Genomic DNA, 20843 nt, shown 5'->3' on the forward strand with positions numbered 1-20843 from the left:
CTAAGGAGAAGAAAAGCTTTAATTTTAATTTCATGGCTGCAGTCACCATCTGCAGTGAGTTTGGAGCCCTAGACAGCATATTAAAAAGCAGAGATATCATTTTGCTGACAAAAGTCTGTCTAGTCGAAGCTATGGTTTTTCCAGTAGTCGTGTACAGATGTGAAAGTTGGACCATAAAAGAGGCTGAGTGTCAAAGAATTGATGGTTTTGAATTGTGGTGCTGGAGAAGACTCTTGAGAGTCCTTTGGACTGCAGGGAGATCAAACCAGTCAATTCTAAAGGAAATAAACCCTGAATATTCATTGGAAGGACTGATGCTGAAGCTCCAATAATTTTGCCACATTTGATGTGAAGAGCTGACTCATTGGGAAAGACCCTAATGCTAGGAAAGACTGAGGGCAGGAGGAGAAGGGGACGACAGAGGATGAGATGATTGGATGGCATCACCAACTTGATGGACATGAGTTTGCGCAAACTCCAGGAGATGGTGAAGGACAGGAAGCCTGGCATGCTGCAGTCCATGGGGCCACAAAGAGTCAGACACAATTTAGCTACTGAACAACAACAGTATTACATATTTACTAAAACACCTATCAAGAGACAGGTGTCCCCTCCCCTTCATTGTTCCCCTCAGAATGAAGTCTGAACCCTGTGCTGAGTTGGTGATCCCAAGAAACAAAAGGATTGAAGTCCAAGTTATAATGAAATGAATGTATATTCATAATGATACCATAAACTGTGTATTTAAGCAATATTTGCTTACTTCTTATACATGATAATATTTTTTAAAATGGCTTTTTTAGATAAAAGATTGTATACAGTTGGAATATCTTTGTGAATATTTAATGCTTCAACTCCATGGTTTTCCACTCCACTTTTTAAAAAATGGATCGATCCTAGAGACTAAGAAATGAAGAATATTTTAGACACTGGACAGACATCTATGGATGAGCCACAGTTAACATACCCAAAGACAGGTTCCACCTTAACTTCCAGCAATAATTAGATTTAAGAGACTTAAATTTTGCTTAAGACTTAAGCAAAAACTAGACTTAAAAAGTCAGAAATTCTTTTCAAAGTACAATAAGGTCTCAGTGAACTGCTTCATTGTAGATAGTAATCAGACCAGAATGAGACAGGCCAAATATTTCTTTGGAGATCTTATTCTCAGATCTATAGATTAGAAAACAATAACACTAATTTGTTAGAATTGCAAAATGGTTCACTGTTTCCTCTTGCTCTTTGATTCACTGGCCCTCTCTTGATCCTTAGATATTATTGTTGTTATTTTACAGATGAGCAAACTCAAAGAGGTTTCCTGGCTTGCCCAGGAAAGGGCATATAATGGACAAATAAAGAACTAAAATCTGAATCTATGTTATTTTAATTACATTCTTTTAATTATATTGTGTTGCCTTCAGTAAATGCAAAACAAACCCATGGGACACTGGATAGAACCAAAATTGTAACTATTGTAAAAATGAATAGTTGAATTGGAACTCAAGTACAATAATTAGCAAGTGGTTGTCCAGGCTAATATCAGGACAGTACTGAATCCAACATGGAATTGCAAAATGATGGAAAGCAAGGAAAATCAGTCTCTCACTGAGTACTCTCAAGGAGATTGAGTCTAGTGCTCCCCATGTTATGGGGTTTTGACTTCAATACAATGTATTAGATACCAATCCACTGGGAAGGACCCGGGCTGTGTCGCGTCTGTCTGGCACTCCGATGGCTGTCTGGTGACATGATGGCATGGAGTTAAGCTGGGACTGAGTCTAGGAGATAAAAACGTTAGTATTTCAAAGAATGGTTTCTTATAGCCCCTCAATGCTTCTCTATGTTAATACAGTGCTGAGTGTTTGAAAAATGCTCAGTCAAGATACAAGTAATTTGATGTGTTTTCAACCTGTGGAGAAGGAAATGGCAACCCACTCCAGTGTTCTTGCCTGGAGAATCCCAGGGACGGGGGAACCTGGTGGGCTTCCATCTATGGGGTTGCACAGAGTCAGACACGACTGAAGGGACTTAGCAGCAGCAGCAGCCTGTAGTAGTAGTGTTAGTTGCTCAGTCCTGTCTGACTCTTTGTGACCCCGTGGACTGTAGCCCACCAGTCTCCTCTGTCCACAGAATTCTCCAGGCAAGAATACTGAAGTGATTAGCCATTCCTTTCTCCAGGGGATCGTCCTAACCCAGGGGATCGAACCTGGTCTCCTGCATTGCAGGTGGACTCTTTACCATCTGAGCCACCAGGAAGCCCTTTTGATCTGTGAGTTCTTAGAAAAAGTGAATAAATGTCTGCAAAACTCAGTCTCCTTGTTAAAAAAAAAATACAGTGAGACTAATGGTAGTAACTACTTACAGGGCTTTTGAAATGGCTAAATTAGAATAATAGTCATTTCTCAATAAATAAATGCATTACTATTAATCAGAATCTTTTACATATAACCTCTCATTTATTTGCTCAAGTGCTGTCCTCAGAAGTTAGTAGGGATGATTATTCTTGTTTTCCAGTGAAAGAAAATGATAGTCACAAAAGTAAGCTTGTTACATTTATAAAAAGGGGAGACACTGAGTTTGAAATTCTACTCTAAGTTTTAGTTTTGTGTTACTGGGCATTTTATCTTAACTCTCTGAGTCCAAATTTTCTCATCTAAACCAAGGCAGAGGACAATGCTTATCGAGCTTTTATGTTTGCTGTGAGGGTTAAATAAGGTAATGAATGTCAAGCACATAGCATCTAGCATTTGTGGGATACTTTCTTCTCCCATCTCTTCTCCTTTAATGACTGCCTTTGAACTTGTCAAAATAAAATCATCTATAGAAAATAATTATTGTCATTGTTGAAAGTGACATTATCGTCATTTTAAAGTAACCTCTATAATAAAGAAGCTGGTACAAGTGGCGTTGGAGAAGGCAACAGCACCCCACTCCAGTGCTCTTGCCTGGAGAATCCCTTGGACAGAGGAGCCTGGTAGGCTGCGGTCCATGGTGTCGCTAAGAGTCGCACACAACTGGGCGACTTCACTTTCACTTTCACGAATTGGAGAAGGAAATGGCAACCCACTCCAGTGTTCTTGCCTGGAGAACCCCAGGGACGGTGGAGCCTGGTGGGCTGCCGTCTATGGGGTCGCACAGAGTCGGGCACAAGTGAAGTGACTTGGCAGCACAAGTGGCGTAGTAGCCACTCATAAGTAGCATACTCATAAAAAGGTGCTTCATGAAAACATTTTGATAAAAATGATTCAATGTCTATCATTTTATACAAATCCTTCTACCCTAATCAAGTTTCTTATATTAGACATGATAATTAATCTTCCACGTGTACAATTTGTGAACTCTGCATTTGTGTTTGGACTATTTACAGGTTTATACACTACAGTGTAGTTTTTTTATTTTAATTTTCTACTTCACTTCTAGTGCTTATTATATGAGATGGCGTTTTCATTTAGCATGCTTGTTATTTTTAATTAGAAGTAAAAGTCTTAATGGAACTTAAATTTTTAGCATCACTTATTTTCAGGAGCTTAAACTCTGGAACATTTTGTGAATAAAAAATATAGTAATTCTGAAATTTTCAAAGGTGGGAGTGCTAATTTTACAAATATCTTACACTACTCTAGTGACTTCTTGTATTAAATTGTACTAGATATAAAACAACAGCAAGTACCCGTTATGGGGTCTTAACTTCTAAATATATTGTCTTTAACTGTCACAACTCTAAAAGAAGGTATTATTTTCTTTATTTTCCAAATGAGGAAGCCCTGGAAAAAGAATTCTACCTGAATAACTCTAGCAAAGCTGCACACTAAAGTGATGGTTAAACCATGTTTTAAAATAATGATAGGAAGCTCATCAAATAGAAATGGGAAAATCAAGTCTTCAGGAAATATTATGAAACACATTTAAAATGAAAAAGAATAGTGGTGATGAAAATGGACTAAGTAGGATGTACAGCCAAGTAGGCAAGGTCTGGCCTAGGAATTTGGTCTTGGTATAGTAAGGAGAATGGAATGCTAGGACTTTTTACAACACAGTCTTTTAAATAATATCATAACCACCAGCTTTCATATCCCTGTGAAATTCTTCCTTCATTTACACACCATATGGAAGTTCCTCAAAAATCTGTAATGTGAATAAAAGGGATATGCTATCTGAAATAACATATCCATCAGAGGGCTGCCAACCTGCATTTCATGGTGAATCATTTAAATTTAAAACTTGGTGTTTTGCACACAGAAGTGTACAATCCCTGTTGAGTTTCTGTAGCTCCCTGAAGACAGGTCTTCTCTCTGCAGATGCTGCCTTCATTTGCATTTCAATATGCGCATTTTAGGGGTCATCTGCCTGTATTTCAGGCATAGTTTAAATTGGAGTAGCTACAGATATTACAAACCAGTGCCTCTCTAGGCTTATGGTTACAGCTCTGGGTTCCCAATGTTGCCATGCTTCCTGACACAGAAGAGGCACACATAGTGTTAAGAATAAGGGCTGAATGATTTATATGATGTCATCAGTTTCTCTCAACCCTTTTGTAGATTGTGCCTTCCAGCTTGACATCAAGAGTCCCTGTTCAAGCCCTACATCACCTAACTGGTCCTAACCAGTTCTTTATTTTACTAATCTTTTTTTTTTTCATTTATTTTTATTAGTTGGAGGCTAATTACCTTACAATATTGTAGTGGTTTTTGTCATACATTGACATGAATTAGCCATGGATTTACATGTATTCCCCATCCCGATCCCCTCTCCCACCTCCCTCTCGACCCGATCCCTTTGGCTCTTCCCAGTTATTTTACTAATCTTAACCCACACTCCCAAGAAGCTACCTGCATCTTCATTATAACACTCATTTCTCTGTCTGAATCACTGTACAGTAAGTCTGTTCATATTCATTCATCATTTACATGCACAGTAAGTCACTTCAGTTGTGTCCCACTCTGCACCCCCACGGACTGTAGCCCGCCAGGCTCCTGTGTCCATGTGATCCTCCAGGCGAGAGTACTGGAGTGGGTTGCCACGTCCTCCTCCAGGGGATCTTCCCGACTCAGGGACTGGACCAATGTCTCTTATGTCTGCTGCACTGGCAGGCAGTTTCTTTACTACTGCGCCACCAGTGAATGATGAAAGTCCATCGTTCATATAACCAACCATTACTATGACCATTGATCTGGGTACAAGAAATGCAATATATGCAGAATCAGTGTGGGCCCAATATGCTTAAAGCTGAACTATTCTGAACTAATCTAAGTCTATTCTGAATTAATCCCTGAATCCCATGGTATGTTTATAGAGGCTTTTGCACCAAAGAGATGCTTAGTAAATGTTAAGTGAAAGAATGGATTGTTCACTCGATGCCACTGTGTTAGGAACTGTGGAGGATACAGCATAAACAAGACAAGTTTTAAGTCTTCACAATGCTCACACTCTGTGGTGGGCACAGACAAGCACATAGATAACCCTAATGCATGGCAGAAAGCATTTCGTGTCGTAATCGAGGTATAAACACATTTCTGTGGGAGCGTGTAATGGCAAAAGATTAATTCTGGCTAGGGGGATGCACTGCCCTTCTGTCACGGCAGGAAACAAATTATTGTCTCATCCACTGAGTATAAATGGAATCCATTCGCCAGATGCGTAAGGAATGAGTAGAAAATAAATGAGGGCTGGGAGAATTTGTTTCACTGCAATGTTACAATGCTACCCAACGGACTCTTGTAGATTTATGACATCCTTCCCTTGAACCCCTGGTGGCTCAGATGGTAAAGCATCTGTCTGCAATGCTAGAGACCCAGGTTAGATCCCTGGGTCAGGAAGATCTCCTGGAGAAGGAAATGGCCACCCACTCCAGTACATTTGCCTGGAAAATCCCATGGACAGAGGAGCCTGGTAGGCTACAGTTCATGGGGTTGCAAAGAGTCTGGACACAACTGAGCAACTAACACTTTCACTTCCCGCTCCCCCCCCACCCCCGAACCCCTTCCCTTATATCCTCCTTCCCTTTACTATCTTTCCCCTATGCGTGAGTAGAAAGGAAATAATGAAGATGATCCCAGAGTATTTCAGTATCTAGTATAAGGGCTAACACAAAGAACAACTGTGGGATTTTTTAAAAATAAATTGTTGCTGGCTTCATTACTCTGTGGTCATAAATTTATTTGCTGAAAAGAGTGTTAAATCATGGTCTCCTTTGCCTCCTGTATGAAAACAGCTTCAGTCCAAGAGGCTGGACACAAAAGGTCTGGGGCCAGCTGCCACTAACCACAGGTATGACTTTAGGGATGTACTTTTCCCTCTCTTGGCCTTATTTTCCTCCAGTGAGTTTGCTGGACCAGATTATGAGGTGCCAATCTCCAGTGAGTACAGGGTCAAAGAGACGATGTAAGAGATAGAAACAGGTCAGCATTTGCCATTTCACAATCTGATGCCAGTATTGTAATAACTTCTGATTTTTCCCAGAGAGTGTACAAAGCTCGATTTTTATGTGAAATTTCCACACAATAGCATGTAGGCCCAACGAAACATAACTAAAGACCAGATTCAGCCCAAGGGCTTGCTTTCTGCAGCTTTGGAACTAGACACTCTCTAGTCGATGTCCCTTGGATCTCAGACCTTCTCTGATTCTGCATTAAGAGTCTGATTTCCCTTTGTTTAACAGCAACTTCAAAGTTCCAGTTCCCCAGATGAATTAAAGAACAGGCTTTGAGTGCTGTAAAATTAAATTGTGATCACAGATTGAAGGATTTCAGTTTCTGCTTATCCCTTTGGGGCCTTCTGATTTGATTAAACAATAGTAAAATTAGGATGGAATGTGAAGTGTTCTAAATCAGAGAACCCAGCTCTGAAGGAAGAAACACAGCGGGAACAGCCCTGCCACCCACTTCCTCTTCCCCTCCCAGACGCTGACGCTCAGACCCAGCCTGGGGGCGCTGCTGGCAAGGTCAGGTTTGCACAAATGCTCATGCTGACCCTGGGCCTGGCCTCCAGGAGACCCTAAAACCTCATCCTTGAGCAAAGCAAATACGGCTGAATGAAGTCTAGTTGTTTGGTGCATTAACATGCCAACTAATCAACATGCCTTTCTTCCCTACCACCTAGTGGATAAGGAAAGAAGCCTGGAAAAAATGAGCTCTCAGGGATTTTTGCTGTTGTTCAGTCGCTCACTCGTGTCCCACTCTTTGTGACCCCATGGACTGCAGCACACCAGGCTTCCCCGTCCTTCACTATCTCCCGGAGTTTACTCAAACTCATGTCCATTGAGTGAGTGATGCCATCCAGCCATCTCATCCTCTGTCGTCCCCTTCTCCGGCCCTGTTTTTCCCAGCATCATGGTCTTTTTCAGTGAGTCAGCTCTTCCCATCAGGTGGCCAAAGTATTGGAGCTTCAGCGTCAGTCCTTCCAATGAATATTCAGGGTTGATTTCTTTAGAATTGACTTTAAACCTTGGCTGATAAGGTGAAACTCCTTGGGCCCACCACATACTTCTATCCCTGAGCCAGCCCCTTACAGGCTGAGTGTTTCTGAGGAGATACTATGTCACTCATGCTGGGATCACCAGCATCCAGAAAAACAGTGGTCCCCAACCTTTTTGGAACCAGGGACCAGTTTCATGGAAGACAGTTTTTTCACAGACAGGGGTGGTAGGAATGGTTTCAAGATGGTTCAAGTGCATTAACATTTATTGTGCACTTTATTTCTATTATTATTATATTGCAATATATGATGAAAAATTATACAACTCATCATAACGTAGGATCAGTGGGAGCCCTGAGCTTCTTGCAACTAGATGGTTCCATCTGTGGATGAAGGGAGAATGATGGGAAGCAGCTGTAAATATAGGTGAAATTTTGCTCACTTGCCCGTCACTCACCTTCTGCGGTGTGGCCTGGTTCCTAACAGGCCACTGACCAGTACCAGTCCATTGCCCAGGGGTTGGGACCCCTGCAGCATAATATGTGACCTATAGTAAGGGCTTAATAAATGTTTAATCAATAACTCAATCTCTGAGTCAACAAATAAATTACTTAAGAAGCCAGGATTTCTTTTTAGGGCCTAAGCAGCAAGATAAAAAACAGTGGAATATAATTCTAAGTTTCTATTAAGACAGCTAAAGAAAGGCTAGGTTAACCGAAGTAGAGCGTTTGGGAATACAGACAGAAGGTCACTGAAGGGTGATGGGACTCTGACAGCACCCCCAGTGATCACAGATGGCCCCTGTGCTCCAAGTGTCATCTCATGGTTCTGGATATTTCAGGTATAACGTTATCTTACGGAGAACACTGATTTTTAAAAAATTAGAAATCAGCCTGGTTTGCTTTAGGCTGTCAGTTCATACCTGCCTTCTGTGGGCTGTGGCCCCACTGTTTTCAGAGCCTTTGTAGTTCGATCAGAGTTTACTGAAGGTGTGCCTCATTGAGTGAGTCCACGATTTAGGCAGAGTTCTATCCTGTAGTTCACGTCTCAGAACTCTGGTGTGCTGAACAGGGTCAAACCCATCCCTGCACAACTCAGAAGGGAGCCCAGGAATTCATATTCAATTTCATGCGATCATTTTCTTAAGATCTGCCCTGTCTCCCTGAAACACCCCAGCTCCCAGTCTCTTCTATCCTGTTCTTGGGCCTCTGGGCAAAAGTCAAAGGCTTTGGTTTCTACCTCTGCCTCACACATCCTGTTCCCCAGCTGGACTGCCATGGGAGCCAAGTGGGGACAGGCCCGAGAAAGGAAAAAAGCAACAGGGAGTTTCCCCGAACTTTTGGGGACAGTTCTTCAGGTCATGGAGAAGGGTTTCCTTCCTGAGTTATAGGTGCCGACCCAGCCACCGTGGCCTTCACCACCACCTTCACCACCAGGGCTGCTCTAGGACTTACACAGGAAAACAAACAAAAAACAAAAACGGAATTTCACCCACTCTCCTTGACTTCTAGGGTGCCCCTTTCCACAGACCACAAAGGAGGACCTCTCACAGAGCTCTTTTTGTCGGTACACAGTTTCACGTTTGGGGCTGTCTGCTGGCTCAGACAGTAAAGAATCTGCCTGCAATGCAGGAGACCTGGGCTCAATCCCTGGGTCAGGAAGATACTCTGGAGAAGGAAATGGCAACCTGCTCCAGTATTCTTGCCTGGAGATGTCCATGGACAAAGAAGACTGGCTGGCTACAGTCCATGGGGTCGCAAAGAGTCGGACATGAGTGAGCAACGACCACTTTGACTTTCTTTACTTGACTCTAGCTCTGGAGACTCTGAGGGAAAAGATCCAAAAATCTCATGCATGACTAAGTAGTGTTCTCAATTCTGGTTTATTCCCCAATCCACTCATTATCATCTACTTTTCAGAATGCTCAGAAAGCTGCCCCAGTCATTCCATTCAGGATTTTCAACTGCACTTCACAGGAGAAACATGTGGTGAGGAAGGGGATCTATTCCACCTTGATTAGACCAGAATTTTCCCCATGAAATGTTATCAGATGGTGAAAGCACTAAAGATTGCTTACTAGGATTGTATGGATCATCTGGCAGATTCTGTTGTAAACTAACATTGATATTTAGTTTTGTTTGGTGCCATTCTGCAAAGCAATGATAACTCTAATAAACTGACTTGACAATCTGAAAACCAGACCTGGTATTTGGTGACTTGCTTTGAGACATCTGGTCAAGCATCAGACCTCATTCATATTCCTAACGTTATTTTAATAGTGACAATTATGTGTCAGATGTTATGGTAAGCACAAGGGCTACCTCTGTGAAAGGCATAGGACCCTTGTCCTCAGGGAGCCCACAGTGTACTAAAAACCAGCCACAGGTCATCACCAGTGCTACGAGATGACGAAGCAGAACCTTCAGTCTATGTTAGAGACAGATATGTAGGCAGGAAATTTCCTTAGAGGATGTTTATCAGATGTTTACCAAGCACCAGGGCTAGAGGAGAATGGAGAAAAACCTTAATTCCAAACTGGAGGAGGGCCCTAAACAACTTCTAAGTGGAGGTGACTCCTAGACACACACAAATTAATAAGTAGAAAATCTACCACAAAGTATGTTCCAGATGTATGGAGTGAGAGAGGCCCAGATTCATAAGAGAAGCGTTTGTTATGCGGATGCAAGAAGTTCCAAACAGCTGATGCACAGTGTATGATGGATCAGAGCCGAGAGGCGAATAGAGGGCAGAAGAAAGGTCTTGAAGGTCAGGACAAAGTATTTAGGGTATAATTTGTTTATCAACTGAACGGTTCCAAGAGAAGACTAACAAAATCACTTTTGTGCTTAAGAAAGACCGCTCACTATATATCTATATTGGAAATACACAGATTTGAGCAGGGCAAGATTAGAGGCAGTGATGTCAGTTAGGAGGCTATTGTAGTCACCCAAGCAAGGAGTTTTTAAGACATGCTGAAACCAGTAGAAATATATCCATGCAAGAGAACACTATACAGCCAGTAAAATTAATCTAGCATTTCTGCTGGTTTCAGAGTGATCAGGAACTCAAAAAGAAGTCTGGTGTCTAAGATAGATCCAGTCACTCATGTCAGTTCTATTTTCCAAATATGTCCTTAATCTGAACACTTCTCACCATCTGAACCACCATCACCCTAATCTAAGCCACCAATACCCCTTGTCTGCTCAGTCCCTTTAGACACTGACCTCGCTGTTTAACAGCTTAAACAGCACTTTTGATCCTACATCCCCACCAACCTATTTCTCACATTCAATGTCCTTCTAATCCATAGCTTAGAAAGGAAGACCTGGACCAACTCTTCATTCTTCTTTTTCCTTTACAACTCATATCCAGTCCACCTACAGTCCTATTCTCCTTGCTTTCAATATATAATTAGAATCCTACCCTGGATTAAGCTACCATCTCCTCTTAGCATCCTATTTCATTATTCCCTAGTTTTTTCCACTCTCATTCTATTTTCTATCCTCAATGAAAAAAAAATGTTTAAATGAAAATGAGATCATGATCTTTCTCTGATTAAAAAAAAAAAAAATCCCCAAACCTATACCATACAGCCCTGCCAGGCTGCCATACCTCAAATCCTGCTTTTCTTCCCGTTCCTCACTGTTTCAGCCTTTCTTCTCTTCTTCAAAGAATGCAATAGCTAATGTCTCTTCTCGGCAACATACTTCTTCCAGATGTTTGTATTTTGAACAGAAGGAAACAAACGATCATTAGTAACAGAACTTGGGTAACATTGATCAAGAACCAAGTAACATTGATCAATTTATCAAATGCTTTATAAGTATAAATTCTTTTATTCCTTGTATAAATCTGTTAGTTAGAAACTATCATTCAGCTCATTTTTTGGGGGGCACAGAGAGGCTAATGACTTTGGCCATAGTCACACAGCCATGAATAGTAAGTAGCAGAGCCGTAATTCTAACCTGCTGCCTTGTCTCAGAATCTGTACTCTCGTCCTGTTTACTCTGCTCCTCTTAGTAGCTGACCTGCACCCTTTAACACAAAGACAACTTCATGCAGATTCATCCCCTTCAGATATGTGGCATTAGGGAGGGGTGGAGATAGACAGAGATCGAAGCCTAAAGAGATAAGAGGCATAAGAATCCCCTAAGAAGCCAATATCTCCCCAATAGCTAGAAATATTGAGTCTACTGCATAAAGTACTTTTAAATGTGGGTACCAGACGCCCTCCTACATCCAAAGAAAGACAAGCTTGTTGACTACTGTCAGTCATCTTGATTCCCTTAGTTTCTTCATCTATAGTGGAAATAGTTCCTAGCTTCCTGAGTCTTATGATATTTAAGTGCTTTTAAAGCACTTATTTGTTAGCTCACATTTCAACAGAGCTTTCTTAGCAACCTGAAGTTCATAGCCCATCTATGGCTGCTTCTTATCATGGAGGGATAAGACTACAAAGGAGATGATATGGTGCAAGCAGAATTCAAACTTGAATTGCACTGAATTGACCCCCTGTTGCATCCTGAATGCTGAAACAGATTAAGATATCTTTCTTTAAAACACACACACAAAAATACTGAGTCACTATGCTTCACATCTGAAACTAATATAATATTGTAAATTAACTATACTTCATTAAAAATAGACAAAATCAGGGAAGGAGGGTGGGAAACCACATGCATCAAAATGACTTAAGGAGAAATTACAAAGGTTACACTTCTATTGGTTTTCTTCTGGCATATTTTTTTCCTTTTTTTCTTTTTTTTTTTTTTTAATTTGTAATCATTTGGAATGTTTGGGTGACAAGGGAAGATAGTCGCCAGGACATCCTACAAGACCCTAATGTTGCCCAAAGAGGCCAGATGTTCGCAGATGCCTAACAAAACCAAAGGACTTGGCAGACTGTGGATGAACACTGTACTGCTTGCGTTTCAACTTGCTCTCAGTCAGCTCCTTCTGCAGAGTCCAGGCCCAGGTCTTAGGCAGCACTAATGGGCATTATTTGAGGGAACAGAAACACAGCACTTTGCAGGAAAGACCTGATCTTGTTATCAGTTTGTTTTCCCTAACTTTATATCTTAATCAGAGTATTTTTAAAAGGTGATACAATAATACTGTTCAGGGAGCGCATATTTCCAATGCAAAGAAAGAGAGTATATCAAAAAGGACACTGATCTTGGCATTAGAAATCCTTGTCTACTTCTGATTATTATTATCTGTGTGACCTTGGGAAACCTACTTGACCTGTCTGCACCTTTGCTTCTTTATCTCTACAGGATGGAAACAGTATTGATACACCTGGCTAATGAAGGCAAAAATTATTTTTTAAAGTATCATAAAAATGCAGATTTTCATATTTGCCTTCATTCAATTCAACAAAAAGTACAGTAACCAGTAACCGGGTCCTGAGCACTGGGGTTTGATTTACAAATGAATAAGGCTCCAACTGGCCTTTATGCCAATTGCTGCCTGTTGTCCAGGAGGCACAAAGAAAAATCAGGAAGGGAAGCTGAAAGATGACTGCTGGAGAGCTCTCCTGGGCATCACACCAGGAGAGACCTTTGGCTTGCTTTTATTCTCCAGAGTCTTAACCACAAAACACAGTGGCTAAACGTTGTTATGATTTACATCTTGGCACAGCTAATCTTGATAAAGTATCGACCCTGTGCCAGGCTGTGCGCAAGGTAACATTTCATTCTCACATCCCCTTTTCAAGCTAAAGGTCACCATATTTAACAGATGGTTAAGCTGAATCTTAAGAGAATCCAAGTAACTTCTCCAAGTCACAGAGCTACGAAGACATCAAGCAGGAATTTGAACCTAGATCCCTTTCTTCTGCTCATGAGAGGAAAAACAAAAGAATGAGAATCAAAGTCCCTACCTACCACCTTTTACTAGCCATAAAAGCACCTACTGCTAAACCCTGATAGTGGGTTAGGCGGCTGAGTTGTAGTGCCTGGCTTAGGCTCAATATGAAGCCCTTAAGGCAAGGCCTCAAAGGCTACCTGGAAAGAGAACCAGTCCGGTGAGGAACTACCTCCATTTAGGGAGCTACATGGAGGAAGGGAGCTGGACTGACTTGGGAACTGGATATTTCAAATCCTCCTCCCCCTAAGTATGCCCACATTTCTAAAACATGCCGGGAAGGGTGCCTGACAGAGGTATAGGCCGACCTAGCAGAGGCTGCAAATTTGGTTCCAGATGACCACAATAAAGTGACTGCTACAGTAAAGCAAGTCTCACAAACTTGTAGGTTTCCGAGTGTATATAACAATTATGTTTGGATACTGAACGGTAGCCTACAGTACATACATACATAGTACAGTAACATTATGTCTAAAAAAAGATGTCCATACCTTCATTCAAAAATCCCGTGCTGCTAAAACATGAAAACCATCATCTGCTCTTTCAGTAAGTCATAGCAGTAGCAGCAAAGAACACTGATCACAGATCACCATCAGTTCAGTTCAGTTCATTTCAGTCACTCAGTCACGTCCAACTCTTTGCAACCCCATGAACCGCAGCACGTCAGGCCTCCCTGTCCATCACCAACTCCTGGAGCTTACTCAAACTCATGTCCATCAGGTCGGTGATGCCATCTAACCATCTCATCCTCTGTTGTCCCCTTCTTCTTCTGCCCTCAATCTTTCCCAACATCAGGGTTTTTTCAAATGAGTCAGCTCTTCACATCACGTGGCCAAAATATTGGAGTTTCAGCATCAGTCCTTATAATGAACACCCAGTTCTGATTTCCTTCAGGATGGACTGGTTGGAACTCCTTGCAATCCAAGGGACTCTCAAGAGTCCTCTCCAACGCCACAATTCAAAAGCATCAATTCTTTGGCATTCAGCTTTCTTTATAGTCCAACTCTCACATTCATACATGACTACTGGAAAAACCATAGCCTTGACTAGACGGACCTTTGTTGACAAAGTAGTGTATCTGCCTTCTAATATGCTGTCTAGATTGGTCATAACTTTCCTTCCAAGGAGTAAGCATCTTTTAATTTCATGGCTGCAATCACCATCCGCAGTGATCACCATAACAAGCATGATAATAATAAAAGTGTGAAATTAGGATTACCAAATGTGACACAGAGACATGAAGTGAGCATACTGTTGGGAAAAACGGTGTCCATAGAGTTGCTCAACACAGGGTTGTGACAGTCTTTCAAGTTATGAAAAACATGATAACCACAAAGAGAAATAAAACAAGGTATGCATGTATAGAGAAAATGATAGAGAGATCAGAAGAGCAGGATTAATTTTATTATCTGAAACCGTGGTGGCTTCAGGAAGGAAGTGCTCTTGGAGTCTTAAAACACTGATTAGCGTTAGTAGGGTTAGGGAGGAAAAGAAAACAGAAGGCATAGTCCAAGTTGGTTCTTTAATTCATTTAACAAATATTTATCAAGGGCCTACTATGTGCCAGGAATTATTCTGGGAACTGTTCTAAGAAGTGGTAAGGAGAAAAATAATGTTGAAAAAGGAGATAGGGGGAGTGTGTGTGTGTATGTGTGTGTGTGTGTGTGTGTGTGTGTGTGGTGGGGGGCGGAACAGAGATGAGATTTAGACAGGATATCAGAGAAATCTCAGAGAGGAGATGATATTTCAGGAAAGACCTGAACTGGGGAGGGAATAGCTCTGCACATCTGTGGGGCAGATATTCCCCAGGTAGAAGGAACAGCAAGTATCGTGCTGGCCAAAAAGTTCATCCAGATTTTTCCCAAAACACTAATAACCCAAATGAACTTTTTGGCCAACCTAATTCAAGGGCCCAGAGGCAGAAGCATGCCTGGAATGCTTGAGGATCAGGGAGGAGGATGGTGCAGCTGCAGAGGACTGACTGAGTGACTTAACTATTTTAATACACAATATTATGTTAGTTTCAGGTGTTCCACATAGTGATCAACATTCATGTAAATCATTTATCGGGAAATGGTCACCACAATAAGTCCAGTGACCATCTACTCTCATACAAAGTTAATACAGTATTTTTGACCACATCTCGTATGCTGTATATTATATCCTCATGACCTGTTTATTTTAGAACTGGAGGTTTATACCTCCTATCTCCTCTACCTATTTCATCCAACACACCACCACCACCCTGCCCTTGGGCAACCACCCACTTGTTCTCCATATGTATGCGCCTATTTTTGTTCTGTTTTGCTTCTTTGTTTTTTAAGATACCACATGTAAGTGAGATCATGTGGCATTTGTCTTTTTATTTCACTTAGCATGATGCCCTCTACATCCATCCATGTTGTCACAAATGGCAAGATTCCTTTTTTATGGCTGGATAACATTCCATTTTCTGTGTGTGTGTGTGTGTGTGTGTGTGTGTATACCACATCTTCTCTATCCATTTATCTACTTATGGAATTTAGCTTACTTCCACATCTTGGTTATTAAACAATGCTGTAATGAACATTGGGGTGCATATATCTTTTCATGTTAGTGTTTTTGTTTTCTTTGACTGAACACCCAGACGTAAACTGCTGAAGCACTAGACTTTTATTTTTTTTGAGGACCCTCCATAGTCTTTTTCCATAGTGACTGCACCAGTTTACGACCCCACCAACAAGGCTCAAGAGCTCCCTTTTCTCCATATCCTTTCCACCAGTTGATACTACTTGATGACACTCATTCTGACAGGTGTGAGGTAGTAACTCGTTGTGGGTTGTATTTGCATTTCCCTGATGATGAGTGATGTTGATTATTTTTCCATGTGTCTGTTGGCACTCTACGTGTATTCTTTGGAAGAATGTCCATTGAGGTTCTCATACCACTTTCCAATTTGATTGTTTCCCTGATGTTGTTACATCAATTCTTTATATATTTTGGATATTAACTTCTCATCAGATACATTGCTTACAAATATCTTCCCCCATTCAATAGATTGCCTTTTCATTTTGTTACTGTTTTCCTTTTCTACACAAGAGCTTTTTAGTTTGATATAGTACCATTTGTTTACTTTTGCTTTAGTTTCTCTTGCCTGAGGCAACAGATACAAAAAGTATTGCTAAGACTATCAAAGAGTATACTGCCTGTATACTCTTTAGGGGTTTTATATTTTTAGGTCTAATATGTAAGTCTTTCATCCACATTTTCAGCTTATGTTTGCATACGGTGTACAAAAGAGATCCAGTTAAAATTTTTCAAAGTAGCTGTCCAGTTTTTCCCAACACTGTTCATTGAAGAAAATGTTTTTGTACATCCTTGACTCTGCTGTCATAGATTATTAATTGCCCATATAAGAGTAGGTTTATTTCTGAGCTCTCTATTCTATACCATCGATCCATGTGTCTGTTTTTGTGCCAGTACCATACTGTTTTGATTACTGTAGCTTTGTATTATCATTTGAACTCAGGGAGTTCTTCCAGCTTTGTTCTTTCTTGAGATTTCCTTAGCTATTTGGGATCTTCTGTGGTTCTACACAAACTTTAGGATTATTTTTTCCAGTTGTATGAAAAATAGCATTGGAATTTTAATAGAGATTACATTGAAGCTGTACATTTCCTTCAGGAATATGGTCATTTTAACAATGATAACTTTTCCAATTCATGAGGAAGGTGGATCTTTCCATTTCTTTGTGTCATCTTCAATTCATCAATATCTTACAGTTTTCTGAGTACAAATATTTACTACTTTGGTTAGATATACTCCTACTGTTTTATTGTTTCTGATGTGATTATAAATGGGATTGCTTTCTTAATTTCTATTTCTAATCATATCTTGTTAGTATATAGAAACACAACAGATTCCAGAAAAATTGTATCCTGCAAACTTAATGAACACTTTTAATACTTCTAATAGTTTCTTTGATGGAGTCTTTAGGGTTTTCTATATATAGTATCATGTCATCTGCAAACAGTGAAAGTTCTACTTCTTCTTTCCCACTTTGTGACTCAGCTGGGAAAGAATCCACCTGCAGTGGGGGAGATGGTTCAATCCCTGGGTTGGGAAGATCCCCCAGAGAAGGGAAAGGCCACCCACTCCAGTATTCTGATTTGGAGAATGCCACAGACTGTATAGTCCATGGGATTGCAAAGAGTAGGACATAACTGAGTGACTTTCACATTCATTTTCCTTTTTGCATTACTTTTCTTTTTTTTATCTGACTGCTGTGGCTATGATTTTCAATATGATGTTGAATAAAAGTGGAAAGAGTGGGCATCCTTGTTTTTTCCTGATCTTAGAAGAAATACTTTCTGTTTTTCACTGATGAGCATGAGGTTGGCTATCAGTTTAGTCACTCAGTCATGTCCGACTCTTGGCAACCCATTGGACTGCAGCACACCAGGCCTCCCTGTCCATCACCAACTCCCAGAGCTTACACAAACTCATGTCCATCGAGCCAGTGATGCCATCCAACTATCTCATCCTCTGTCATCCCCTTCTCCTCCCACCTTCAATCTTAACTAGCATCAGGGTCTTTTCCAATGAGTCAGTTCTTCAAATCAGGTAGCCAAAGTATTGGAGTTTCAGCTTCAGCATCAGTCCTTCCAATGAATATTCAGGACTGATTTCCTTTAGGATGGACTTATTTGATTTCCTTGCAGTCCAAGGGACTCTCAAAGAGTCTTCTTCAACACAACAGCTCAAAAGCATCAATTCTTTGGCACTCAGCTTTCTTTATAGTCCAACTCTCACATCAATACATGACTACTGGAAAAACAATAGCTTTGACTAGATGGACCTTTGCTGACAAAGTAATGTCTCTGCTTTTTAATATGCTGTCTAGGTTGGTCATAGCTTTTCTTCTAAGGAGCAAGTGTCTTTTAATTTCATGGCTGCAGTCACCATCTGCAGTGATTTTGGAGCCCCCCCCCCCAAAAAAGTCTCTTATTGTTTCCCCATCTATTTGCCAAGAAGTGATAGGACCAGATGCCATGATCTTAGTTTTTTAATGTTGAGTTTTAAGCCAACTCTTTCACTCTCCTCTTTCACTTTCATCAGGAGGCTCTTGAGTTCTTCTTCGCTTCCTGCCATAAGGGTGGTGTCATTTGTGTATCTGAGGTTATTGATATTTCTCCAAGCAATGTTGATTCCAGCTTGTGCTTCTTCCAGCCTAGCATTTCGCATGATGTATTTTGCATATAAGTTAAATAAGCAGGGTGACAATATACAGCCTTTACATACTCCTTTCCTGATTTGAAAGCAGTCTGTTGTTCAATGTCCAGTTCTAACTGTTGCTTCTTGACCTGCATTCAGATTTCTCAGGAGGCAGGTAAGGTGGTCTGGTATTCCTATCTCTTGAAGAATTTTCCACAGTTTTTTGTGATCCACATGGTCAAAGGCTTTGGCATAGTCAATAAGGCAGAAATAGATGTCTTTCTGGAACTCTCTTGCTTTTTTGATGATCCAGCAGATGTTGGCAATTTGATCTCTGGTTCCTCTGCCTTTTCTAAAACCAGCTTGAACACCTGGAAGTTCACGGTTCACATATTGCTGAAGCCTGGCTTGGAGAATTTTGAACATTACTAGCGTGTGAGATGAGTGCAATTGTGCAGTAGTTCTGAGCATTCTTTGGGATTGGAATGAAAACTGACCTTTTTCAGTTCTGTGTCCACTGCTGAGTTTCCAAATTTGCTGGCATGTTGAGTGCAGCACTTTCACAGCATCATCTTTTAGAATTTGAAATAGCTCAACTGGAATTCCATCACCTCCATGAGCTTTGTTCGTAGTGATGCTTCCTAGGGCCTACCTGACTTCACATTCCAGGATGTCTGGCTCTAGGTGAGTGATCACACCGTCATGATTATCTGGGTCATGAAGATCTTTTTTGTATAGTTCTTCTGTGTATTCTTGCCATTTCTTAATATCTTCTGCTTCTCTTAGGTCCATACCATTTATGTCCTTTATTGTGTCCATCTTCACATGAAATGTTCCCTTGGCATCTCTGATTTTCTTGAAGAGATCTCTAGTCTTTCCCATTCTATTGTTTTCCTCTATTTCTTTACACAGATCACTGAGGAAGGCTTTCTTATCTCTCCTTGCTATTCTTTGGAATGCTGCATTCAAATGGGTATATCTTTCCTTTTCTCCTTTGCCTTTCACTTCTCTTCTTTTCTAAGCTATTTGTAAGGCCTCCTCAGACAACCATTTTGCCTTTCTGCATTTCTTTTTCTTGGGGATGGTCTCTATCACTGCCCTCTGTACAATGTCACGAACCTCCACCCATAGTTCATCAGGCACTCTATCAGATCTAATCCATTGAATCTATTTGCCACTTCCACTGTATAATTGTAAGGGATTTGATTTAGATCATACCTGAATGGTCTAGTGGTTTTTCCTAGTTTCTTCAATTTAAGTCTGAATTTGGCAATAAGGAGTTCATGATCTGAGCCACAGTCAGCTCCCAGTCTTGTTGTTGCTGACTGTATAGAGCTTCTCCATCTTTGGCTGCAAAGGATATAATCAGTCTGATTTCGGTATTGACCATCTGGTGATGTCCATGTGTAGAGTCTTCTCTTCTGTTTTTGGAAGAGGGTGTTTGCTTTGACCAGGTGCATTCTCTTGGCAAAACTCTATTAGTCTTTGCCCTGCCTCATTTTGTACTCCAAGGTCAAATTTGCCTGTTGCTTCAGGTATCTCTTGACTTCCTACTTTTGCATTCCAGTCCCCTATAATGAAAAAGACATCTTTTTTGGGTGTTAATTCTAGAAGGTCTTGTAGGTCTTCATAGAAGCATTCAACTTCAGCTTCTTCAACACTACTGGTCAGGGCATAGACTTGGATTACTATGATATTGAATGGTTTTCCTTGGAAATGAACAGACATCCTTCTGTCGTTTTTGAGATTGCATCCAAGTACTGCATTTTGGGCTCTCTTGTTGACTATGAGGGCTACTCCATTGCATCTAAGGGATTCTTGCCCACAGTAGTAGATAAAATGGTCAATGGAGGTTGGCTATGGGTTTGTCCAATATGACCCTTATGTTGAGGTACATTCCCTCTACACCACTTTTTGGAGTTTAATGGATGTTGAATTTTGTCAAGTTTTTTCTGCATCTATAAAGACAATCATATTACTTTAATTTGTTAATGTGGTGTTGTCACATTGATTATGAATATTGAAACATCCTTGCATCCCTAGAATAAATCCAACTTGATCATGATATCCCTTTAACCCCTTTAATGTACTTTTGAATTCTACATTCTAGTATTTTATTGAGGATTTTTGCATTATGTTTATTAGCAATACTGGTCTGTAATTTTCTTTTGTGTATATGTGGTGTCTTTAGCTTTGGTATCAGGGTGAAACTAGCCTCATAGAATGAGTTCAGAAGTGTTCCTTTCTCTTAAATTTTTTGAAATAGTTTGAGAAGGATAGGTTTTTAATTCTTCTTTTAAACGTTTTATAAAATTCACCTGGCAAGCCATTTGGTCCTAGACTTTTGTTGCTTAAGAGTTTCTTATTTGGTG

The 20843-nt window shown here is 40.6% G+C and overlaps 1 protein-coding gene and 1 long non-coding RNA gene across 6 annotated transcripts in view; one reads left to right on the top strand and one right to left on the bottom strand.

Annotated features, from left to right (window-relative positions):
- Window positions 1-20843, top strand: part of GRM5 (glutamate metabotropic receptor 5) — a 596160-nt gene that overhangs the window by 459025 nt on the left and 116292 nt on the right. The window lies entirely within an intron of this gene.
- Window positions 1-20843, bottom strand: part of LOC139031771 (uncharacterized) — a 59639-nt gene that overhangs the window by 21005 nt on the left and 17791 nt on the right. The window contains exons 3-4 of one of the 2 annotated variants that reach the window (XR_011484271.1): window positions 11026-11122; window positions 1247-1778 (exon numbers count right to left, since the gene is read on the bottom strand). This is a non-coding gene — a long non-coding RNA (uncharacterized lncRNA). Of the gene's footprint in view, window positions 1-1246; window positions 1779-11025; window positions 11123-20843 lie in introns of those variants that run through there. The other variant, XR_011484272.1, reaches the window with a different exon arrangement.

The sequence above is a fragment of the Odocoileus virginianus genome, chromosome 28, assembly GCF_023699985.2.
Source record: "Odocoileus virginianus isolate 20LAN1187 ecotype Illinois chromosome 28, Ovbor_1.2, whole genome shotgun sequence".
NCBI classification, from domain to species: domain Eukaryota; kingdom Metazoa; phylum Chordata; class Mammalia; order Artiodactyla; family Cervidae; genus Odocoileus; species Odocoileus virginianus.